We start from the raw sequence: 27,083 nt of genomic DNA, 5'->3' as shown, positions 1-27,083 counted from the left end.
TTTCTTCCTCCCTCCCTTTTTCCTTCCTTCTTTTCTTCCTTCCTTCCTTCCTTCCTTCCTTCCTTCCTTCCTTCCTTCCTTCCTTCCTTCCTTTCCTTCTGTTTTATTTCCTGGGGATGGCCTGCTCTTCTCTAGTGCTCTGCAGGTCTCTGCTGTGATTTTTTATTGGGGACTTGTCAGAGGCACAGACACTGTCCTCATCTAGTACAAATCCTTCTTCCCCTAGAAATGTGTTGGTCCCCATGGCCACACAGCAGGGCTCCTGGGTCACAGCACAAGCCTGCTGCAGATGGTTCTGCATGTCTGAGGCCTGAGCTGCTGTGGATTCCAGAAGACTACAAGTTCAGCCAGAGGTCTGTGGATGGTAGTGTCATCTCTGTGACTGGGCCCTGTAGCTGGTCCCTGTATCTGTCTGAACAGAGACACTTGGCTATACCGTACTCTGTTTCTGAGCTTTGCAGTCACAGCTGGTACTTGAAGCCTCTCCCACACCAGCAGAGTTGAACCCAGGTGACTGCATGACATTGTCATCTGTACCATCTGTCACTTCAAACTAGAAAAACATTGTTGCAGATACATTCCCCTTTCCTTTCAATAGATGTACATATAGTTGCTCATTTAGTAAAGCTCAGAAACGTGGATGACCTAATGTTGCTTGGACATGGTGAGCAGGGCTCTGGGAAGCTCTTCTTCAGGTGGGACCCAGAGGGAGCCATGGCAGCCCAAATTCATCTCCTCTGTGTCCTGTTACTCTGGCTTCCAGGTGAGAGATAATGGGATTCTTCTGCATGTCTGTGAAACCTCTTTCATTGTGGTTGGGTCCTGTGTCTTGGCACCTCTGTTTACCAAACCCAATTATTCAAGCTCAGGGTGCTGCAGGGTCCTGGCTCTACTGTGGAGACTGGGGTATTACTAGACTGCAAGGCAACCTTTCTGTTCTCTTTCCATATTACGTACCACAGGAGAAATTGTGCTGACACAGACTCCAGCCTCTGTGGCTTTGGCTCCAAGAGAAAGAGCCACCCTCACCTGCAGGGCCAGTCAGAGTGTTGGCAGCTCCTTCTGTTACCAGCAGAAGCCTGGTCATGCTCCCATATGCCTTATCTATGGTGCATCCAGCAAGGCCAGCGGCATCCCAGCCCAGTTCAGTGGCAGTGGGTCAGGGACAGCCTTCACCCTCCTATCACAGCCAGGAGCCTGGGGAGGCTGCAGTGTGTGACTGTCTGTAAGGCCACACAGGTTACCACAGTGGTTCAGTCCCCTACAGAAACCTCATCAGCCCCCTCTGCCACCCTCCCCCTTGGCTACAGTGGCTTCCCCAGAGGCCCCCAGTCAGATCCTTTGCACTTTTCTCTTTCCACTGCACCTAAAAAGGTTTCTGAGTGGAAACCAAGCTTCATTCAGGTTGAAATATTCATGATCTCCTAGGCCCTCTTTGCTTCCCTGGAAGAAATGTGAGTGATTAGAGAGGATGGATCCACTTGGTGTTATTTCCCTACTTTACCAGGGCTCAGAGTTCCAATGGGAAGGGGGGTTTGTGGAAGGGCAGGCTTTTGGCCTGTGGACTTAGAGTTGCACCTGCTGTCCTCTCTTGGACTAAGAGACCTGGAGACCTGGACTGGGAATGCACACTGGTCTCTCTTCTTCTGAGGTTTCTGGCCTCTAGGACTGAGATCCAAACAGAGATTGGCAAGGCAATGCTGTTGATATCCAGTTTTGACAGATTATCAGGCCTTGGACAAAACAAAGTGGTGGATTAGGGACAATTCCCTTTTGGAACAGGTATGGTCAGATATTTAAAAATGGGTCAGAATTCAATATAAGTACTTTTCAAATAAATGATCATTTAAAGGTCATTACATAGCAGGAACTACCAATAATTAGCATGAACAAATATATAGATTTTAGGTAGTCATCTACTACCCCATTTAGGCTCATGAATCAATGTCATGAAGGTCCCTCCTGGGATTCCTATAGTATCAGTCCCTTTTCAACCAGTTCATGTGACCACTTTAAAGCATCCAACTCACCAAGAGGGCTGGAGTCTGTTGACCCTCATTATTATATCCACACCATGAGACCAGACTGACAGCCAACTTCCACCTGACCACAGTGGACCTGGCCAACACTGGAAGGCTGGGAAGGTTCTCATCTGTGCCTTTGCTTTCAGTCCTGGGTCAGCCAGAAACCTGTGGAGAGCTCCTGAGAGGTGCTATAATTCTTACATAATACACCATCAACCAAGAAACTCATTTACAGAAAAATAATCAACCTAGTGCACTTGACCATGATATTATCATAAACGCAGGTGCAGTGGTGTTAACAGAAGAGAAACCCACACACATTAAGGTAAGCTGGCCCTGGGCCCCATGGAGTTGATTCCCTGTCCTGCCTGGCATGGAGAGGACTAAGAATCACTGGCCTGTGTGGTTCTGTTTCTCTCAGACATAGAATATTAGCTCTTCAGTGTCGCAGGGTCATCCCCACCCTCTCTTTTGTGCCCATGGAGCACCTTGGAAACTTCTATATGCTCACATTGGTTTTCTAGTCAAAAGTTCTTAACCCAGAGGTTTGTCATGGTCACTCTGCCATTAAAATGGGTGACATGATGAACACATGGTCATTCCATTAGACAAGGGATTAATTATGAAGAAAGGGTTCCATTTTTTAGGCTAGGGCTATGAATCCTGGTAATCAATAACTAATAGAAATCTATCTACAAATTTTAAGAAAGTGACTGAAAAAATGTATTGATTCTGGAAGAGCATCAGGAATGATTCTCCTGATGACATTGCCACTGGTGAAAGCTTCTAGGACAGTTGAGCAGGTGTCAGCATGAAACCTCAGGTGATCCAGGAGGTGGCCAGCATAGGTCCAGGCAGCCTCATGAGGCACAGGGGATGTGACCTGTGCAGAGAGACATGGAGACATGACCTCCAGTCACAGCCTCCTGGTCAGCTTGAGTCTGAGAATCATGGGGTCCAGTCTCTTCATTCCCCTCACTGTGATGTCATAGTATCACCTGGATATGACAGAGGCCATCCTGGATTCTTAAGCAAAGGTCTGATCATGGCCATGGACTAGGATCAGGGGGCAGGAGGAGCAGATTCAGGCTACTTTCAGCCCTAACTCCCTCACCCCTGGGCCCTATGTGTGCTGAGATCAGCAGAAACAAGCACACATTGTGTGGCAGATGAGAAAATGGTCACTCAGGAGGGATCATGTAGACAAGATGGAAAGGGGGTTGACCAGGAGGCAAAGCTGATCTGGGAAGATGAGCAGACATAGGGGAGCCCAAGGCCAATGTCAGACATACACAGAGATGGTCAGTGCAGAATCACAGGAGAGGAGGTCCCATGAGGACTTGGCATCCTGCCACTTTTGCTCCCTGCTGACCTTAGCAAATGCCCACAGGAGAAACCCAGCCTGCTGTTGAGGACTCAGTCATGCCAACTCAACCTCGCAGCTCAAGGCAACCCCCAAAGCCTAGTCAGGTCTTCTTCTTAGTGTAGCCCCTCTGCCAGGGCCACACCATAGTCCTGGGTTCAGTCAAATTTAAGATGTTAAAGTGGGAAAAAAATAGGTGTACTTCAGAGCAGCTAAAAGGCTTAATCTGTCTCAGAAATTGCAGGTCTTCCTTTCATTTCTTCCATGGCTTCTGATTGTTGTGACAAACTTGATTGGAAAATGATTATTTTATGGTTATTTTATTCTATACTTAATGCAGTAAATTTGATGGTGTGCTAGGGCCTACTACATCGTAAGTAAAAGTGGAAGTTCATTTCTTTAAAAACTGAATATAATGAATGAATTTTGGCTTTGGTACTAAGCATTAAACATCTAGATCTAGACATAGTAAAACTTATATAATACTGTTATAGTTAAAGTATCATCCTGGGGTTTCATAAATTAACTTCCAGACTACTCACTTATAATTGAATCAAGCCTTTATTGAAGCACATCGGTGGTGGCTGACAAGAATATAAAGTTGTTCCCCTGATCAGCCCCGAATAATTTCAAGGGCACTCCTTATAAACCTGAAAACACAAAAGGGATGTTTGGGGGTCCAGCCAATGCAAGAAAGCCAGGTTACAGAAGTGGGAGAGTGCAGTCAGGTAGAGGGACACTTAGCCAATCACAATTAGTCCAATCACCCCAGTTACAGAAACAGAGCCCCGTTACCCAAGTTACAGAAACAATGCCCCATTAGGTAGTTTCATGTTCTTAAAGGTTCCTATAGTAAAAGAAAAAAGAACCTCTTGCCCCAGTCATGACCCTTGTACTTGGCCTGGTTATTTACAGGATGGAGGCACAAAACAAAATGGAGTCACATTTGCTTCTATTATCACACCACATGGATAAAAATGGTAAAAATAATAAAAATCTTAAAGAAATAATGATAGTCAAAGCAGAGATCACCATGACTGACAGTGAGGGACTCCATATTCCAGGATAAGGGCAGGGATATTATGCTAGACATTCACCTGTTTCAAACTGTGTTCTTCTAACTATAGTTACCCATGATCACATTTCTTATTATACAATGATACAAATAAAAATATTTGTGTTAAATGAATAAATTATACTACTATCACTTAGAAAAATAGATTGCATTTGAGGTTTCCATTTACAACTTAATATATCCCATGAAGAATATAACTAAAATTAAAATATGTAATTTGATAGTGTGACTTAAGAGAAATATTGTAGTGGAGGTAGAAAACTCAGTCTTTCAAATTAAAAAGAATGGTCTCCTCCAATGAATTTTTATATCTTAAATCAGTTTCATCACATCATAAGTGAAAGTGGAATTTTTTTTAAAATTGATGACAAAGTCAAAGTAACATTATTTAAATAAGGATTTCTGGGAATATTTTTTCATATTGAAATATTAAAATGAAGTAAATTAAGAAAACTAAAAGAGAAAACCTGATAAAAATTCTAATAACACTGAAAATTCTATTGAAATACAAAAGTGAAATTCTGATCAATATAAGACCATGTGTGTTATAGCAGGAATCACCATGAACCTTTCTTCGTACACATTTCCTGACCCCATCCCTGTGGAAAGAGACAGGGTTGAGAGCAAAGGGCCCAATTCCCTAGTCCCTACAGTGGCCCTGGAGAAATACAGCAGCACATAGTTGTGACTTTCTACCTCATCTGTGGGCTGCCTGGTGTACTGCTCTCTCTATCACATGACTCAGAACTCAGACTGGGACAGATACAGGGCTCCAGTCTCAGGTAAGGGGACTATGGAAGTCAATGGCAGGCGCCACTCCGTGTGACCATTGCATGAAGGGAAAGTGATCAGGTGGCACACAGCACCACCAGGCCCACAAGAAGCTTCCATGGGACCCTAAAGATAACCAGCTCATTTATAAGCAGCCATAGATTCAGGGGTAATTGGGAGAAGAAGCACACAGTCAGGCACCTGGATGCCTAGAAAAGCTTGAAGCCCTCACCCAGGCAAACCCCAGTCCTCAGTGAAAGCCCTGACAACTAGTGAAGGGGTTCCACATCAGAATTCAAAGAGTGGGGCAGGTGAATGTTTAATTCAAAGGCTGCATTTCAACAGAAGATGGCAAGGCACACAAAGGAGCAAGAAAACATGAGCCATTCAAAGGAATAAAATCTTTAGAATTCATCCCAGCAGAAAAATAAATTATAGTGACAGGACATCACCTTTCCAATGTCTTCCTTACAGAGGCTTCAACAGTGAAGGGGAAATGCAGGGGAACAACAGAAGTAAATCAGCAAAATGTTATGTGGGAAAACTGCAGTGTCTTTGAAGAGATGTAAGTCATATTAACAAAAAAGAACCAGATATTCTTGAATTGAAAGACATCCTATGTTGAACAATGGTATACCTCAGTGGAACAGGGAAACTAATTAGCCAAACAGAAGCAGTTTATTTAAATGCTGGAGTCTGTGAAGTGGGAAACCTAAAGGTGAGTGAGAGACAGTGCCCAGGATGTTACAGGAGAACACAGGTGGACTTATGATTTCCTCATGGCCATCTCTGGAGGACTGTGAGGAAGGGGCAGAGGGGAAACCTGTGAAGAGAGTTAAAACTTCAGCTGTACTTGCTGATCTCACCTGCTCAGTAACCTGATGCTGTTAACAGAGGTCACAGCAGACAGCTGTATACACTTGTCTCCATCCCAGCACAATGCTCTGTTGGCCAGTGTTGTTCTAAAAGTAAAAGGTTAACTAGATCATTCATGGTGTTGGAGCTCAGAGCACAAATCTCCTGGCCATTGGTCATCAGCCTGGGTGGCTTTAGGTCCTTCCCAGGCTGGTCAGCTGCTGTGGTCCAGAGTTGGCTGTAGTAACTTCTGGAATGGCAGGAATGAGGCTGCACTGACAAATGGAGACCAGGATCCCTGAGGTCCTCCACACCTGCCTTACACCTGCAGCCTCATGACTCTCTCTAAGGCCACACCTTCGGCATCTCACATGGATGACAGTCCTTAGCCCCCTGTGACTGACATCTCTACTGAGTTCTGGATTGTCTGTTAGTCTTCCCTCAACTCCACATGTGGATTATTGGGAGGAGGATCCACTCTGTGTTCTCTACAGATGGGTCCCAGAGGTGGATGCATAGGATTGGCTCCATGGGGGACAGTGAAGGGTCCCAGTGAAATTTCCTGGGGCCAGACTCTGAGCCTTGTGGGGTGCACCATCCCAGAGTGACCAGCAGAGGGCGACAGGCCACAATGAGGGAAGAAAGAGCCTCATCTTGGAAACACCAGGGATGTGGTGGCTGAAAGTGTCCAGCACCTACAGGGAGCCCCGCAGGCTTGGAGGGGTCTCTGGTCTGACCAGGGACATGTGGGAGGGGCTGAGCTATAGGGAAGCCCTCTCTGTGCTTGGTGCTCAGGGACTAGACACCTGGCCTTGCTCTACCCTCATCTCCTCTGTGTCACCAACGTCCTCACTTAAGGTATAATTTTGTCCCACAGTGTGAGTGTGTTTGAGAAAATAGCTGTAATGCCAGATTCATGGGACCCCCATAGATCTCCAAGAGAATCCGATGCAATCACACAAGAGTCTTTATTGCAAGCTCAAGCCTGGACCCAAAACCACTCCTGACACAGCAGTCCCAGGGAGTGAGTCCTGGTCCTTTGTCCAGTGAGGCTTTATAGGTTTTGGGGGGATACTCCATGCATCACAGCATCACACAGCAAATCATTTCACACCACGGGAAAGTCAAATAACAACTCTCAACACTGATTAGCACATTCACAGTTGGAAACAAGTTGGGTAGGGGTGATTGGTTAGTACAAGAGGGGGATTCATTTGAACTTATTGGTTTAAGCCACGAGGGGTGTACATGCTAAACTACATGGTTTCCCAACATGTTATCAACCACCATAAACTACTGGGGGGTCATCTGGCATCCCAGATATTTTCCCTGTCTCATGCTGATTGGAGGTTGCTAGGGGGTTGCTATGGGTCCTCATCTAGCCTGACTGAGTCAAGGACACCTGGCACACATAGATCTCTCCTATTATTTGCAGACAAACAACTCAGCAGGGTGAGTATGTGCTTAGGAGTGCTCTGTGGCAAAGACAAGGGTCAAGCCCCCTTCCTTGGACAGGCTTTGAGGTAGAAGCTGCTGTTATTTATTTTTAAAAATGGAGTTGCATTAGTTTCTCAGAGCTACAAGAAGGGAATGAGGAATAAATGAGATCATCCAGGTGGGATTAATCTCTCTTCTAAGGACAGGCCCAGGGAGCCATTTCTCTCCCTCTCAGGCATCAAGGAGAATCCTGGGAGGAACTGTGAAGAGGGGATAACAAGGAAGGTGAAGAAATTTGTTATTATTTTATTTGTGGAACAGGTGTGAGAGGTTTTGATGGGCAGAGTCACTGCAGCCCTCTTGGGGCTGTGGAACACATGATCAAATGTGAAAACCTGCTGTGGTGTATGTGGTAGAAAGGACCTTTGTACTTTCTACTTACAATAAACTTGCTCTAATCATGTATACTCCAACTTTTAGAACATTATTTTATTTGTGGAAGTCTTTGCATAATTTCTTTTTCTTTCTTCTAAAATTATTCAAACAAAGACTTACCTCCCAGGAGATAAGTCTATTGGGAGATGATAGGCAAAATCATTGGTTTAAGTGGGTTTTTTGGGGGGAGACTGAGGCATGAAAGGCTGCAAACCATAATAGTTTACATCCTTCCCAGGTTCTTGGCCATGGTAACTCAATGTCCAGAGAAATCCACTCCAACATAATTAGTTCATAGATTCTAATGCTTTTTCTTACTGCACTGCTTTTTTGAAATCAAAGCACAAAGTTTAGCCTTACTTTCTATAATTTCTTCTTCTTCCAAGGATCATAAACATAAAATTGAGACAAAAGAAATGCAAGAAAAGTATTTGCTGAGCCATGAAGAATGCACTAGATCACTACTCAGAGTCAATGGACTGATGTGAGCTGATGTTCCCAGGGAAGCACCTTCCTTGAAGATAAATCTGCCTTACCCCAGTGTAGGGTAAATGGGGACACTGGTCCTGTGCTACATTGTGAGAGGCACCAGGCTGGCAGCTGTTCAATTCTGATTTGCACACAAAACAGACACCTGCCCTGAGGACATCTTTAAAAACTGGCCACACCCTATGCAGGAGTCAGTCCCAGTCAGGAGAGAGTATGGACATGAGGGTCCCCACTCAGCTCCTGGGGCCCCTATTGCTCTCCTCCCAGGTAAGGGACAGTACTGGGAATTACTCAGCACAATGTGGTCAATGCCTGGTTCTTTAATGAAATCCTCTTGTAGTGTATTTAATTGTAAGTATATTTATTTTTATATTTCCAATGTCAGGTTCCAATGTGATATCATGATGACCCAGTCTCCATCTCCCTTGTCTAAATCTAAAGGAGACCCAGTCATCATCACTTGTTGGGCAGGTCGGAGCATTGGTACCATTTTACACTGTTATCAGCAGAAACCAGGTGTCACGAGGGGGCAAAATTGCCATGGATGCAGTCGAGGGGAAAAATAAAGAATGTCCACACACTTCTGCCTCTTTCAATGCTTTATTCACTCCAATTACTCAATACAATTTCACTCTACAGGTTCTTAATCAAGAAAATGACAATCCTTAATGCTCAGCACTGCAACAGACATAATCAATCCACAGCAAACAATTCTATATTAATTCCAAGCACTGCAAACATACTTAATCATGACAGGCTAAAGAAAGACATTCCCTCTGCATGCTGAGTTCAAAAGTCTTAAGCCTTAGGCTTTATGTCCAGCAGATGCACACTCACTCAGTCTGCGGTGACCAGGTCTGGAACCAAGGCAGGCCTTTTCTGGCATGGAGTGGACCCACAGGTTGAGGAGAGGGTCATAGGGAGAAGTTGTGGCTCTTGCGGTAGAGTTTGAGAGCAGTGAGGATCATGCAGAGGCTCAGGAATGATGACAAGTGATGGGATGTCAGGTCCTCATCAGGCTCTCGAGCTCGAGTGCATCCTTGTTTTGGCTGGCTGAATCCCTGTTCATTTGCTCTGTTTTTTATACTAAATTTTGGGGCTTTTGACCCCCCCCCCTTAAATCTTTATCAGCTATGACCAGATTCTTCAGTGACATCATTTACCCTGGGGTCAGAAACATATGGTCTGGTGGTCTCCAACCTTATCTTCTCACCTTTCCCTCTTATCAGGGGAGGACAGCCTGCCAGGGGCTTCACTCTGCTTAACAGGGTGAGGGAAAATGACTTGTCTGAGGTCACACTGGAGGGCTCTGTGGGTGTGCCTGGTGAAATGGCAGGTCAAACTGGAGTTTTTAAAATGGAGTTGCTATGGCTCAGGCCTAAGGCCATCCTCACACCAGAGCAGGCTCCTAAGCTTCTCATGTAAAGTGCAACAAACTTCTAATCTGAGGTCCCCTCAAGATTCAGAGACAGTGAATCTCAGACAGATTACACTCTCATCATTAGCAGCCTGAAACCTGAAGATGTCACCACTTATTGCTGTCATCAAGGCTACAGTTCCCTCCCACACAGACAGAGGCCATGACAACAATGTCCCAGGGAAGCAGAAGTGGAGGCTGAGCTGCCCCAGCTGCTCCTCCTGCTGCCTCCATCTGAGCATTTCAGAGGCAACTAGGCTCTGAAAGTCACTGGGAGGGTTTGGTATAAGGAACCGGGAGTCCCTCTGCAGTCTCACTCTCTTTCTTCTGTTCAGCACTAGCAGACAGACATGGAGATATTTCTCCTTTTTTAATGAAGGACATGGCTTGCTGAACCTAGGAGAGGGGTAATGACATTATTTTGATTCAAACTGCACAAAGGAAGCTACTGTAGGTATTCCAAAACCTCTGATTCTGAGGTGAGGCAGAACATCATGGCTAATCCAGGCATTTTTTTCTGTTTCTAAATTCTTCAGGATTGGGATCCTGTATGCCTTGACTTTGTCAGATGCTTATTCTGGAGTAAATCCCACCACAGCCTGGGTCAAAGGTTCCAGGAAGAATTCAGATCACACAGGTAGAAATCCAGGGGCAGCTTCTCATTGTGTCTTTTCAAAAAGCAGTGGGTACTTTAGTGACATTAAAGGCTCATTTTGACAGGTTGTCACACCCCAGAATAAATACAACTGAAAGTCTTGAGATTAATTTTTTTTTAAAAAAGCTATGACTGGACCTTTTAAAATGACCATGATTGGAAATAATAAAATTCTGCATGATTTCAAATCAGCTGGTTTCTGCTGAGCAAGTGTCTCTCAGTCATCAACATGACCAACACAAAGACACATTAGCTACCCTCCCAGCCTTTCCAGTGAGGCTCCTGCAGGTGTCAATAGCATGGCTCACAGCTAGCCAGGGCTCTCATGGTTCCCTGTTCAAAAGAACAGCCACTTCTGGACTTTTTCCACCACAGATGGGGATTCTGTCAAGCACTTATGTGGAGTGGAGCCCTGGGCAGAGGCCCTGAAGCTTCTCCCAGGACCTGAGCTGAGCACAGCCTACCTCCCAGGCTGCTGTGGTGAGGTCAGCAGCTCCTGCAGCTGCTCTGTCCCCATGTCTGCTCACAGGTATTGCATGATTGTTGGGAATTTTCTGCAGGGCTCAAGAACACTGCAAGAGTGGTCATCCCCTCGAAAACTTTATTTCCTGTCAATGCACACCCCTAAGCAGTTTATTAAATTAAAAATGATATTCCTAAGTCAAATGAATTCATCCATAGCATGGCTTTTGAATTTCTTTTGTAAAGGAGGTCTTTTTTTAAGGAAAATAAATAAATCTCAGATTTGAGAAATTAGAAACAATTAAAATAGCAACACTATTCACCCTGCCAGCTGCTATTTTTTGAGTCTGGGAGCCTCACTATGGATCACACTGTACTATGGAGTGCACAAAACAAAAAGGTGTTTGAACCCACCCTAGTTAAAGTAAAGAGCTTGAAATTTGCAACAGAAGTTGTAATTACCATTCTTTGGATTGACGACCTTATTAAATTACACGGAGAAAGTAAGGATGATAAACATGGAGGTTTTGAAGATGCTGTTCACTCTAGAGCCCTTGATGACAGATCTGATCTCCCTTTTATTTATAACAATGTTAGTTACAATGTCCTGTACCTTGAGTGTTATACAGTGAAGTACATAATGCTATAAAAAAATTCCATGCAAAATAAATAGCTCTGATGGATGTCACAAGCAAAAAAATTGTGGAGGATTTTTACTGATGATTTATGAATATTTCTTTCTTTGTTCTTCAAAATATCAGTATGTACTAATGAATTTTGCTGCAGTCTTGGCTGGGCACAGAATCACGAGCCACCACACACCTTGTAGATTCAAACAGCAATTCTTTATTCCCAAACTCACGCCGGCCTCTACACACGTTCTGGGGAAATCTAAGTTCTGCCACCACCCAATTCACCTACTCCATGAGCCTTTTTTCCAAATACTTTCTGAATCTCGAGAACTCAACGGGAACTCCGGCAGCAGGAACGCCCTATACGCAGCAGCAATAACCTTAAACCTGGAACTTCCCTAAACCCAGATTGTCTTAAACCGGGAACACATTAAACCCAAATTATCTTAAACCGGGATACTTCCTAAAACCTGCAGGATACACCTTAAACCTAGATCCACCCTGGTCCTTGAGCAGGGTCACCTTTCTCAAAGACACATGCAATGTTACAGCAAATTTCCATTTAACATGGGGTACGCTGGCAAGGAAATTTCGATACGTCATTCTTACTTGGCAATGGCCCTCAGCAGAGTTTATATGTTTTTCAATGGGGCATAAGTACTATAATTTTTGATTTTCTTAAAATCCAGAACTTTCAGTTTTGTATCATTGGTGAACCATAAAATTAGCCTTTGGGTGAGCTGATGGTTTTTATGTTTTTACTGTGCAGCCAAGGTCATTGATTGACTGTCATGGTTACTGTGTGGACAAGGCCATAAACCCTCTGAGTCAGCACATGCACCCAAGGTCATAAAGTGTAACCTGTGAGCAGGAGCCCTGTGTACCCTGTTGGCAGGGGCCTTCTTTGTTTGAACTGAAATTAAAAGGGTCTAGGAAAATGGCTCAGGGATGGGGTCTGGTTACAGGTTATTGCCCCCTCTGAATAAAGGATGACCAGCATTACCACCTGCCTCACATCCTTCAACTGCCAGATCCTGAGCCTCACTTCCTGGGCCTGAGTCTCACCCTCACAAAGGCAGTCATTATTTCCAGCTCTTGGAGTTCTGTTGGAAAGGACAGGACACCGAGTATTTTCTATGTTCCTTTAAGTGCAATCAAGAAGTTGAAATCATTAAGAAAGATTCATTAACTCACAGAATCCATAGTAAAATAAGAAATTACAAGCAATAAACAAGGGTTCTTTTCAGAAACAATGAAAACATTTCTACCAAATGAAAAGCAAAAGAAGTGTGGATGCAGCATTATTTTCCATCCCAATCAAGGTGTTCAGTCCGAACAGCACCCTTAGCATCACTGAGAGCTGTTCCAAGTGCAGAATTCCAGAGCCCTCTAGGCTTCTGGGATGAGAATCTGTAGTTTGGAATGTTAAGTACTTCATATGCATGAGAGTTGGGAGACTACTTTTAGGACACAATTATTTCAGATATGGTTGTTAATCTGCAAGGCCATTTCAGGAAATTTCAATTTAGAACCTATTCATAGCTGCCACAGATGATGCTGCCAGGCCTGGAGGTCTCTTATCTGGGCACGGCCTCAGCTGCCTCCAAGGCTATCTCCATGGTCAATGCCGCTGATGAACAGAGGTCTCCTATCCAATCAGCTGCCGCCTACACTGCTTCCATTCCAAGGTCCCCTGGTGGTCTTCTTCTGGGGTGCCAGTGCCCTTGCAGCTCAACCACATCTGCCCCAGATGCAAGTGACACTGACACCATTGCTGACCTCCAGAAATCACCTGGTGATGCTGCCCCCCCCCAAGCTGCAGTTGCAGCCGCTGCTCTGATCTGTTGTCTGCTGTCAACAACCCCCGACACTATCGCTGCTACCACTGCCTAGAATACTGCTGTGGGGGAGACTCCAGGTTTGGTTGCATGTGGCTTCATCCATTTTGAGAAACCAGCCAGGGCCTGGGTTTCAGGTACCAGGAGCTTTACCATAATGAGAGCCTCATTCTGTGGACTCCTACTAAAATCTTCAGGTCCAATGTGAGGAGGCCTGCAGGTTTGGGGGAGCCTGAGGTCTTCCTGCTGGGATTGATGGTGGCCCTTGTCTTTCTGCTGAATCTCAGGGTTTCTCCTGTGCATGAGTGTGTCTCTGGTGGTCTCTCTGCAAATAGGAGCATCATTGAGATATTGGGGCTGCTTGTGGCTGAGCCTGAGGTATCTGAAGCCCACATTGGTGGGGTAGGGACTGGATTTGTGGGGGCTGATCTGGGTCTGGTGATCCCAAGAGACATCAGAGATGAGAACATCAAAAATGAGAACACTGATACAACATATCAAAATCTCTAAGAAACTTTTGGAGTTGTGGCTCAGCAGTAGATTTCTCACCAAACTTGTGGGAGGCTCTGGGTTTGATACTCAGTACCACATATAAAAATAAGTAAAATAAAGGTATTTCCAGCTACAACTTAAAAATAAGTATTAAAAAATCAAAATAACAACAACAACAAAACCTTTTGAACACTGACAGAGACCATTTTGACTTTCCAGTGAAATTTATTTTCTTTTATTTTGTAATTTGCTAATATCTCTACCATATTTAAAACAGGGTGTTTTTATGCATCAGTGTGTGGAGGACAATGATATATGAATGGTTTTTGTATTTTTGTTGTAGTGTTATGTCTTTACTTTTTCTCTGTGTTTTTATTCTTCCTCTCTCTTGTCTGTTTTCTTGGATTTTCTTTCCAACTTCTCTCCAGTGAATTTATGTTGTCTGCTTTTCTGCTCTTCCTGTGAATTTTCACTTCAGTTTCTCCCCTTCCTCCCTAAGAATATTGCATACTACACTACATCTGTTCTCTCATCCACCATTTGAAATTCTAAAATGTTTTAACAAATTTTCTGTTTATACTATAGATAGTTATTAAACTCATCATTTTGGTTTAATGCAAGAGAGCAGTAGACACCTTAATGGGAGCTGTTAGGCTTAAGGCTATATATTATCTAACTGGGTTTGTTGATATTTGTCTCCCCAGTAATACAAAGCACTGGAAATCATCAGGGACACTATATGTCTACAGGGTAGAACTTATCCTGCCTTAGATTCGTACTGCCAGATGGGAAAACATGCAAACAACATGAAGAAACAAGGGAATAAAATACCTCAAACAAATCAAGGAGCTCCAACAACAGAAGCCACTGATAATATCATAAAATAAATGTTTAAGAAGGAGTACAGACTGTACACATTCATAGTGATATCTATATATAGTGAAAGATCACTTTGATAAAGAATTAGAGATTGTGAAAAAAAGCAGAAATCCTTGAAATGAAGGAATCAGTAGACAAAATTATAAATTTAATAGAAAGCATCACACACAAGACAACTTGAAAGACAGAACCTCAGACAATGAAGACAAAATATATAATCTTCAAAGTAGAGTGCAGAGAAGATGACAAGAAACCAATAAACAGAATATCCAAGAATTATGGGATAACATGAAAAGTTCAAATTAAGAGTTATTGGAATAGATGAAGGAGAAGAGATACAAACCAAAGGGATGCACAATATTTTCAATGATATAATAGCAGAAAATTTTCCAAGCTTAAAGAATGGGATGAAAAGTCAAATACAAGATGCTTACAATACCCCAAATGCACAAAATTGCAGCAGATACACACAGAGACACATTATAATGAAAATGACTAACACAGAGAATAAAGATACAATTTTAAAAGTTGTGATAGAAAAATATCAAATTATGAATAGGGGAAAACCAATTTGGATTTTAACTGATTTCTCAACCCAGACCTGAAAGCCAGAAGATCCTGTAATAATATATTTCAAACTCTTACAGGAAATGGAAGCCAACCAAAAATTTTATATCCAGCAAATTAAGTTTCAGATTTGAAGATGAGATTAAAAGTTTTCATGATAAACAAAAATTAAAAGAATTCACCACTAGACTATAGAACATTCTCAAAAAAAAATATTGAGGATAAAGTTTTTTAAAAAAGTGAAAACTAGCAAAGGGAGGGAGGATCCATACTAAAGTGATGTTCAACCAAATGAGAAACCAAGACAAATCAAAACCAGAAATAAATCAAAATGACAGGGAATACAAACCAACAATAACCTTGAATATTAATGGCATAAACTCATCAATCAAAAGACATAAATTGTCAGATTGGATTAGAAAGCAAGACCCAACAATATGCTGTCTTCAAGAGACTCACCTCATGGGCAAAGATATCCACATGCTGAAGGTAAAAAGATGGGAAAAAACTTATCACTCATATGGATTGTGTAAACAAGTAGGGGTTTCCCTCCTTACCTCAGATAAAGTAGACTTGAAACCAAAGTTAATCAGAGGAGACAAAGAAGGACATTCCATAATTCTTAAGAGAAGTATATATAAGCAGGACATAACAATTATAAATATTTATGCCCTCTAAAATGAAACACTGATGTATATCAAATAAAGCTTTTTCAATTTCAAGACCAAAATAGACCACAATACAATATTGGGTGATGTTAAAACACCTCTCTCACTACTGGATAGATTTTCCAAACAAAAACTAAATAATGAGATTATAGAACTAAATAATACAATCACTAATTTAGAGTTAAGAGAACATATAGAATATTTCATCCATCAATGAGCAAGTATACTTTCCTCTCAGCAACACATGGCTGCTTCTCTAAAATAGACCAAATGGAGACTAAATAATACACTATTGAATGATGAATGGATAGTAGAAAAAAATCAAGGATGAAATAAAAAATTCTTAGGGGTAAATAAGAACACTGATACATCATATCAAAATCTCTGGGTTACTATGAAGGAATTACTAAGAGAAAAGTTTAGGAATTGGGGCTCTGGCTCAGTGGTAGAGTACTTTCCTAGCATGTGTGAGGCCCTGGACTTGATCCTCAGCACCACATAAGAATATATAAATAAAATAAAAGAGAAAATTTAATTGCATTGAGCACATTCGTTAAAAGAATAAAAAGTTAACAAATAAATGACCTAACCTACATCTCAAAATTCTAGAAAAAGCAGAACAAATCAACATCAAAAGCAGGAAATAATTAAAATCAGAGTTGAAATAAACGAAATCAAAACAAAATAAACAATTGAAAAAAAATCTACAAAACAAATAGTTGGTTCTTTGAAAAAATAAATGAAATAGATAACCACTGGCCATGCTATTGAAGAGAAAAAGAGAGAAAAGTCAAATTATTAAAATATAAAATGAAGTAGAAAATATCAAAATGGAAATGTCTGAAATATAGAAGATAATTAGAAACTATTTTGAAAATTTATATTCCAACAAAATAGAAAATATCAAAGACATTGACAAATTTCTAGAGACATATGACATATCCAAACTGAATGAGGAGGACATACATGATTTAAACAGATCAATTCCAAGTAATGAAATAGAAAACATAATCAAAAGCCTACCAACCAAGAAAAACCCCGGACCAAATGGATTATCAGCTGAGTTCTATAAGACTCTCAAAAAAGAATTAACACCAATACTCCTCAAAGTATTCCTTGAAATTGAAAAGGAGGAAACTCTTCCAAACTCATTCTATTGTTAGACCAGGATGCACAAGAAAAGACCACTGACTCCAATTAAAATCAAATTAAAGAAAGCTTGTTATTTTGACTGGCCAGGCTGCCTTTCACCTAAAATTGCAGGAACAAGACAGTCCCACAGCTTTCTTGCCCAGAAAGTTACACAAAGGGGGGTTACAGGTAACAAAACTTTGACGAGCATAACATTTTTGCTGGCCCTGGCATCAGAATTTATGAAAGTCATTAGAGCCTCAGAGAGGGTTGTTATCTGGCCAGGTGAAAAAAACTGAATAATTGGGAGTTACTTGCCAACTTGGAAGTAGAGTTCTTTAGTTTTCCATCCTAAGTATTTAAGTTAATTCTGAAATTATCTGAATTCATAAACTAAACAATTACCTAAACCCAACTTTTAATTGCTTCAAAAACCCATTCAGATATCAAATGTTTACAATAAAACATCATCTTTTAGACAAACATTCATCCAAGATCATTCCAAAGAAACAATTTATAATATCAACACATTATTGCACATGTCTTAAAGGGCCAGAAACAAACAAAAACACAAGACAGATGGTCAGAAAGGAGCTCCAGACTATGGCTGACAGACAGGAACCTTTAAAACAGAGCAGATAAGAGAAAAATCTCCCCTGGTTTCTAACTCCCATTTGATTATGACTCCTACACCAGTGTCACCATAGATGTCCCCATGAGTGAACCAGATGTTTTCACAGAGGGGCAACCTGAAATGTAAAATCAAGGCTCTTGGTGGCAACTTTACTGCATTTGGTGTCTGCTTTTTCTTTCTCTCTTTTTCTTTTTTTTTTTTTAAGTAGACAGAGGTAGCATAATCATTACAGTGCAGGAAGGCTGGAGTTCCCCAAAGCAAAAAGGGCTTCAGCAGCTGCTGGGAGTCCCTCAGTCCCTCCTTTTACTTACAGGATTAGCTCCTCTGGTTTGGTTCCACCCCAGGCATGCTCCATATCTCCTAACATTTCAGTAGTCAGCTCTCAAAAAGTTCCCCAGGGCTCCTTTAGAGTTCCCCCTGAGGTGTCAAAATTTGTAACTGAAAGTTTGGTTCCTGACCTTGAAGCCAAATAATGCCCATTTAATAATGAGGGCAGGGTTTTGAGAAAAAGAAAAAGGGAGGTTTATTGCTTTCCTAACAAAGCAGAAACACAGGGGATTCCGTCCCAAAGGTTGTGACTCTCTTGATCTGGAGGGGCAAGGGATTTTAAAGGAGTTTCACTTGTTAATCTGGGAGATACTCAGTTCTTAGATCCCCAGCAGGCATTTCCCTCCGCAGTCGGTGTGCTTCAGGCAGCCAACTATGGGCTTCTCTCGACCTGCTTAACAAAGGGGGATAAAGTTCATCGCAGTTCCTTAAAACACAGTTCAAAGGGGTGTCAGGCTTACTTCCTTTATTACCCATTTTCATGTCTAATATTCTTAAGTTTTTACCACAGAAGTCACACAACAAAAGGCTCCCAAACAAACAAACAAACAAAAAACCATATAGAACACAGAACAAAACGTAAGAAAACAGAAATAGAAAATAGAGGAGCAATGCAAAGTCTTGTTAAATCTCCCGGGGTAGGAGCACATACGTGCCCATCGGCACCTCTCTACCCTTCCAGAGGAATTCCCTACAAAACAGAACAGAGGACAGAATGACATCTCATTACTTTCCTGGACAGGAGTATGTGTGAGCCTCTCCAGGCCACCTCTCTGTCTTCGGAAGAGATCTCCCTTAACAGAATACCAGATGTTATAAAGGCACCACTTATCTATGGAGGCCTCTTCCACCAGGTGCTCGCTAATAGTTTTAGTGCTGCAGTTCACCGAAGTTCTCTGGGGACTGAGGCTCACTCTGAGACCTTGAAACACCTCAAGGCCTGCACCCACTAGAGTGGCTCTCCAGCCCGGAGCTCTGGAGCGAAGGCTGGCTTTAAAATTTCTAGCAGTCTTGTCTTGTGGTCTGGTCTGGCAGGGTCTTCTCGCTGAGGCCCCCAAAATGTTAGACCAGGTTGCACAAGGAAAGACCACTGACTCCAATTAAAATCAAATTAAATCAAGCTTATTATTTCTACCAGCTGGGCTGCCTCTCTCACCCAAAAACATGGGAATAAGACAGCATTGCAGATTTCTTGCAGCCCAGCTTTAGAGCCCAGAAACTTACACAAAAGGGGATTGCAGATAACAAAACTTTGATGAGCATAACATTTTTGCTGGCCCCAGCATCAGAATTTATGAAGGTAATTAAAGCCTCAGAGAGGATCTTTATCTGGACAGGGAAGGCCAAGATTTGTGAGGCATCACAGAATTTGCAGTAATTTATAGTAAAGCCGAAATTAGCTTTTCATGGCTTTGTGGTGAGATGGCTCCCAATTTTAAGAGAAAATCAGGCTGGGTCTATCACTATAAGGCTAATATCACCCTGATACCAAAGACATATGAAGGAAAGAAAACTTCAGACCAATATTTCTGATGAGCATAGATGCAAAATTCTCAATAAAATTCTGGAAATCACAAACAAAAACATATTAAAAAGATAATGCACAACAATCAAGTAGTTTTCATCCCAGGGATGCAGGATTGATTCAACATATGGAAATCAATAAATGTAATTCATCATCTTAATACACTTAAAAACAAGAATTATATAATCATCTCAATAGATGCAGAAAAAGCATTTGGCAAAATACAGCAAACCTTCATGTTCAAAACACTAGAAAATCTAAGGATAGTACGAAAATACCTCAACATGTAAAAGCTATGTATGCTAAACCTAAGGCCACCATCATTCTAAATGGAGAAAAATTAAAAGAATTGTCTTTAAAAACTGCAACAAGACAAAGATGTCCTTTTTCACCACTTCTATTCAATGTCATCCTTTTGTCCAATTCAGAGCAATTGGACAAAAGAAAGAAATTAAAGGGATAAAAATAGGTTAGAAAGGAACTCAAACAATCACTATTTTCCAATGACATGATTCTATATATAGAAGATCCAAAACATTCCACCACAAAAATTATAGAACTAAGAAATGAATTCAGCAAAGTAACAGAATATAAAACCAACACCCATAAATCAAATGCAGTCCTATACATCATCCATGAATCCACTGAAAGAGAAATTAGTAAAAACTACCCTATTCATAGTAGCCTCCAAAAAATAATAATAATAACTGGGAATCAGCCTAACTAAAAGAGGTTAAATACTTCTGCAATGAACCCTACAGAACATTAAAGAATGAAATTGAACAAGACTTTAGATGATGGAAAGATATCCCATGCTCCTGGATAGGCAGAATTAATATTGTTGAAATGGTCATACTACCAAAAGCTTTATATAGATTTAATACAATTCCTATCAAAATCCCAATGAAATAGAAATATAAAAAGAAAATAGAAATAAAAAATCAATCATAAAATTTGTTTGGAAAAATAGGAGACCCAGAATAGCTAAAACAATCCCTAGCAAAAAAGAAAAAAAAAAGTGAAGCAGGAGGCATCTCAATACCAGACTTTACTATAGAGCAACAGTAACAAAATAGGATGCTATTGGCACCAAAATAGATGTATTGACCAATGGTAGAGAATAGAGGGCACAGAGAAAAACCCACATAAATACAGTTGTCATACTAGACAAAGGTGCCAAAAACATTCACTGGAGAAAAGACAGCCTATTCAACAAATGGTTCTGGCAAAACTGGAAATAAACATGTAGCAAAATGAAATTAAACCCCTATCTCTCACCCTTCACAAAAATCAACTCAAAGTGGATCAAAGACTTAGGTACTAGAACAGAGACCCTGCACCTAATATAAGAAAAATAGGCCCAAATCTTCACTATGTCAGCCTATGATCTGACTTCCTTAACAAGACTCACAAAACACAAGATGTAAAATCAAGAATCAATAAATGGGATGGATTCAAATTAAAAGGCTTCTTCTCAGCAAAGGAAACAATCAGTAATGTGAGGAGAGAGCCTACAGATTGGGAGAAAATCTTTACCACATGCACTTCTGATAAAGCATTAATCTCTAGGATATATAAAGAACTCAAAAAAACTTAAAACCAAGAAAACAAATAACCCAATCAATAAATGGGCAAAGGAATTGGACAGACACTTCACAGAAGAAGAAATATAATCAATCAACAAATATATGAAAAAGTGTTCAACATCTCTAGCAATTAGAGAAATGCAAATCAAAACTACTCTAAGATTTCATCTCCTGTCAGAATGACAATCATCAAGAATATAGGCAATAAAAAATGTTGGCGAGGATGTGGGGAAAAGGTACACTCATACATTGCTGGTGGGACTGCAAATTGGTGCAACCACTCCAGAAAGGTGTATAAAAATTCCTCAGAAATCTTATAATGGAACCACAATTTAACCCATGTATCCCTCTCCTCGGTTTATACCCCAAAGACTTAAAATCAGCATACTACAGTAATTCAACCACATCAAAATTTATAGCAGCTCAATTCACAATAGCTAAACTATGAAACCAATCTAGGTGTCATTCAATAGATAAATGGAGTAAGAAAATGTGGTAAATATACTCAGTGAAATATTACTCAGCTTTAAAGAAGGAGCTTATGGCAGGTGCCAGTATTTGGATGGATTTTAAGAATATTATGCTAAGCAAAATAAGCCAATCTAAAAAAACCAAAGGTTGAATGTTTTATATAATATGTAGATGCTAATTCACAATAAGGTGGGAGGCACTAGGGAAGAATAGCGTTACCATAGATTAGGTAGTGAGAAGTGAAGAGAAGGTAAGATAGGGGGTGTGGGGATAGGAAAGATAGTAGAAGGAAACAGACATGATTATCGTATGTATACATGTGACTGCATGACAAATGTGATTCTGCAACATGACATGTACACCAGAAAAATGAGAACTTATAACCTATCTATGTATGATATCCAAGTGCATAAATGTATTTTACTGTCATGTGTAACTAATTAAAACAAATAAAAAATAATAAGAAGAAATATTATAAGAAAAAAATGAAACTGGAATGAGTCTAGCAGTGCTATTGAACTTCAAGGGTATCATAGAAATTAGTTTATTAATACTTAATGTTTCCTGGTAAAAAATAAATACTTAAACTATTGAGGTAGGAAAAAAACGTATCATAAATAACACAAATCAGTCCCCTTTCTGTTGCTATACCAAGTACTGTGTGGAAAAAGGAGGTCGGTTTGACTCACGGTTCTCAAGGCTGAGTGTCCAAGGCTGGGCAGTCCCACCTGCTGTCCTCAGGTGATGCCCCTGGTTTGTGAAACAGTGGGGTGTGTAGGTGGGAAGGGAAGGGTACCAGCTGCACACTGCAGTGGCCACGTCTGTGTTGTGGCCTCCCTGTGTGACAACCCACTGTGGTGAGAATGCCCTCAGTATATGAGACCAGCACTGGTCCTTCCAGAGGCAGCAGCTCCAATGAACTGACCCCCATCTCCTAGTCCTGCCTCTTAAAGAATCAACCATTTTTTATCTTGGCCACACTGTGACCAAACATCCAATACAGTAAGAGTTATGGAAAGCAACTAGGGACATCTTTATATCCCCATTAACATACAATGAACTTGAAATATTTTACCTTTATTACTCTTTAGCAAAGCATTATGTGGACAGGCATTTCTCAATGACTTGACAATTGTTTGCTTGTCCAGCTTGATTTGGGCATTTGGTTTGCTCCTAGAATGTTTTATAAGAATTCTGAGGATGTGATACATCATTCTTGTCCACAATGGATGTCACATTTACACAAAATGGTAATGCACACATTAAAATAATAACAGTAGGGAGATCAGGAGGGCAGAACAGCTGGATCAGGGGGAGGACGTACGTGGAGGATGGGAAAGGACTGGACAGGAGACTGGGCATAGTGTGTGCTGTGCTTCTGACATCCACACACCTCACTGCTGTGTGTGATCAGAACACACTGGCACCAGGAAAGTTGAAATCCACTATTGTGGAAATGCTGAATTATATAAAATTTTCTATCTATTAATTTAATTAAAATGTTTTAATTTGGATTTAATATGAACAGTAATTAATTCTTTAAATTATTAAGAAAAACTGAAAGTAAGTCATATTTGAATAAAAGAATTTCTGGAAATTTACATTTGCTTATCATATAAAATTTGGTGCAGTCAGTTTTGAGAGTCCTGAGAACTAAGAGTGTAAATAGGCAATGGTCTCTCAGTGTTTGGGGCACAGCAGTCCCTGGCTCCCTGCACCTGACATGTCCATGAATTGATCCTCCACTGAGTGGTGACAGGCTGTGGCTTAGGGAAGGAGGATGGCTACCCTGAGGGGACTCTGGGCCCAGGATCCACCCTGACACCTGGGTTTGGAGAAGCCCCTCTGGGAGGATGGATCTTTAGTGTCACCAGGGACCCACTCTCAGCTCACACTGAAGAGACCTCCTTTGGGCCCAGGCAGGAGCAGAGGGCTGTGTCTCTCCTCCTGGCCACACAGGTTTGTGTGCCAGTAGGCTGCCGGGTCCTCAGAGCACAGCCTGGTGCTGGAGTGACAGTGCCAACTCTGCACTCAGCACTCTGACCCAACAACACCCACACAGGTCCAGTGCCCAGCAGCCTCCCAGCCCCAGCGGTCACACGCAGGCTTGGAGCTTTATAAACACAACCGACAGCATCTGGCATCAGAGTCAAAACCACAAGGAATCCATGTGCCTAAGTCCCTTCTGTTTCAATTGAGCCTGGTCACCCTAGAGACCCACAGGCCCCTCCCCATCTAAGCTCAGGGAAGTTAGTCTCACCCACCCTGATAAACACTGGTAATGTGTGCCCAGGGGAGAGGGATGAGCTGTGTCCTCTGGTCAATTTGTATGCCATGTATGGCATGGTGAGCTAACAACAGGAACCCGAGAGTCTGCCTTGGAGTTAAGATTGCTGCCTTTTTCCTCTTATTTTTTCCCCTCTATGGGCAATATAGAAAAAATGTTTCTGATCAACAAAGAATTTATAAGATATTTTATCATGTCAATAATTTCTGAGATAAAATAACCAATCAGATACAAGAGTTTTAAAGATCTTAAATTAATTTCAAATAAAAATAGCAGCATTCTCTAAAACTTTATACTATTATAGATTACTTTGTAAACCCAACATTTTTCTAAACCTGATTTATTACTAATCAGATGCTACAGATTTCTTTCTGCTTCTGGTTTTCCCACAATCTGCTTCTGGTTTTTCCACAGTGGTAATGGGCATGTGAGTTTCTCAGGGCTGCTCAATAGGCACCGCACACCTGGCCTGACTCAGAGGAGTTCACTCCCAGCTCTGGAGGCTCAAGTCTGGAGTCCAGGGGCAGCAGGCCAAGCTCTCTCTGCAGTTGAAGATGGGCCCCTTTCCTGCCCCTTCCAGGCTCTTCTGGCCCAGGCCCTGCTTGCCTGGTAGCAGCTGAACCCCAGGGTCTGCCCAGGGTTCCTGTGCTCTCCTTCTCCCTGTGGGCTTCTGCTTGTGCCCTGTGTCCTCCTGTCATGTCAGTAGTGGCATTCAGTTGTCCCCATGCTCCTGGGGGACCTTTCCTAACCACCTATCTCCAATAGCCCTATGCCATGTCATGTCAGAACCTCAGTTACTGTTAGAATGGCAGCATGTTTGAGTGGATGACAAAATTAAACCAAAAAAACTGGATAAAACTAATTTTTCATTTGACACCCTTTAGAATCATTCTTAGGAACAAGCTGTAAAATCCATGATTGTGCACACTTTCTTATGTGTTGGCTTTCTGCTCCTTTCTCCCTTACTCTGTCACTAGCATGGCTAATCAGGAGGCACATATTTTCAGGAGTATGACCCAGAACAACCTTGTCTCACATCATGTATCAGATTCAGAACACCAAATTCACAGAAGAGAGTAAAACACAAGGGTATACAAAATTTCAACTAGGTTAATTTGACATGTAAAATTCCACACTCTTTCACCAAATATTTGTCAGCAAGTCTTATTGATGCAGTGGAATTCAGGGTGAAGGCCAATGTCCACTTTAGTTTCTCCTCCAACCTTGGATTCCCCAGAGCTTACACAGACCAAACTTCCCTATTCAACTTGGTCTAGAATAATATTTGCAGTTAGATTTCTTGGTTGGTTTATTATGAAATTAAGTGCATATAACCCAAAATTTCATGGAACAGTGTGACTTTATTCTTTCCTTTGCTGCAGGATTCTGAGATCAGGACAAAACCAACTCGACGCTGGCTCCAAACTCCAGCTGTTACACTCAAGGTGATTTGCAGCAGGTTGTCAGCTGATCACCTGAGACTGATCCTGCTGCTTTCAATTAACTTCAGAGGGACATATTTTGACTGTCCTTGAACAGCCCTGACCTAGCATTCAGCTCCAGGGTGACCATTATTAAATGCAGGCCCAGGAGATGCTAGTGGGAGGCCCAGGAACCTGACCCCTAAGAGCCGAGGGTGCCATTCCTGCCACTCATGGGCTGTCTCCTGAGCTCATAGCTGTGGCTGCCCCAGACACAGGCCAGAGGAGAGAGATAATCCTTTCCCAGAGCAAGGAAGGAACTGGGCCCCTGAGAGGTTCTACATAGTGGGAAAGAATCTGTGGGAAGATCCTTTTCCCAAGAACCATTGAAATTAAGAATCAATTACTGGGGCTGGGATTGTGGTTCCATGGTAGAGCACTCACCTAGCACTTGCGAGGCCCTGGGTTTGATTCTCAGCACCACATAAAAATAAATAAATAAAATAAAGGTATTGGGTCAAGTACAACATTTATATAATGAATTACTGATTATATATGTATATTCAATTACTGATTCTGAATGTCAGAAAAAGATTACTTTCTTCCTGTCAGGTTGTTTTTACTTACACAAGACCACAGGGAGAGACCATTTTCACACTTGTTAACATGGTAACAGGAGCTACAGGAGCTACCACATGACTCTTTTTTTTTTTTTTAAGAGAGAGTGAGGGGGGGGAGAGAGAGAGAGAGACAGAGAGAGAGAGAGAATTTTTTTAATATTTATTTTTTAGTTCTCGGCGGACACAACATCTCTGTTGGTATGTGGTGCTGAGGATCGAACCCGGGCCGCACACACACCAGGCGAGCGCGCTACCGCTTGAGCCACATCCCCAGCCCCTACCACATGACTCTTGAAGTACCTGAAGCAGGTGGGTTTGTGGGGAGGAAACTTCCTCTGTAAGTTCTAGTGGGTGCAGGGTGTTTTCCTTCTCCAGGTTACATGAAAGGGAATCAAACAGCCTGGACTTTCACTCCCCAGACATTGCCCTGGACACACTGTCCACTTTTTCATGTCGGGTGCTGTATTGCCGCTTCCTACTGAACTCACTGTGTCTTTGGCAAAGATTTTCACTTTCACCATCAGATCCTCTGCCCACAACTGCAGACAGCATGGACTTCATCTCCTTGGTTTCCCTCTAGTCACAGAGGACATTTTATTTATTCAAAGTCAGTCCGTACCTGCCTCCCATTGGTTCTTTCCACCCAGATGCACCCACCAGGGCATTTGCATGCTGCTCCCTGGGGAGGGCCTTTCCGCAAGGCTGACATAAAAGCTCAGCTCTAACCTTGCCTTGACTCCCCAGGACTCCTCAGCTCAGCTTCTCAAAATAAGGCTCCCTGCTCAGCTCCTGGGGCTGCTGCTGCTCTGGATCCCTGGTGAGGACAGAGGGGATGAGGAAGGAGAATATGAGGGGATGAGGAGGGAGAATATGAGCTCACTGCTTCCTACACGTGATCTCTGTACATGTCTGTTTTGTGGGTTTCACACTGAGATGGGGCAGATGATGCTCGGATTGATGAAAGGGGGGAAGTTTATGGAAAGAAAAATCAATTTTATACTAGTGAAGACTGGGACATAGGA

At 41.9% G+C, this 27,083-nt stretch overlaps 1 long non-coding RNA gene across 1 annotated transcript in view; it reads right to left on the bottom strand.

Annotated features, from left to right (window-relative positions):
* Window positions 1-27,083, bottom strand: part of LOC308632538 — a 418,630-nt gene that overhangs the window by 298,824 nt on the left and 92,723 nt on the right. The gene's annotated exons all lie outside the window — the stretch shown is intronic.

The sequence above is a fragment of the Spermophilus citellus genome (assembly GCF_964194105.1).
Source record: "Spermophilus citellus genome assembly, chromosome: 13".
Taxonomy (NCBI): Eukaryota; Metazoa; Chordata; class Mammalia; order Rodentia; family Sciuridae; genus Spermophilus; species Spermophilus citellus.
Note: the sequence above shows the minus strand (reverse complement) of the source record. Positions and strands in the feature narration are given on the sequence as shown.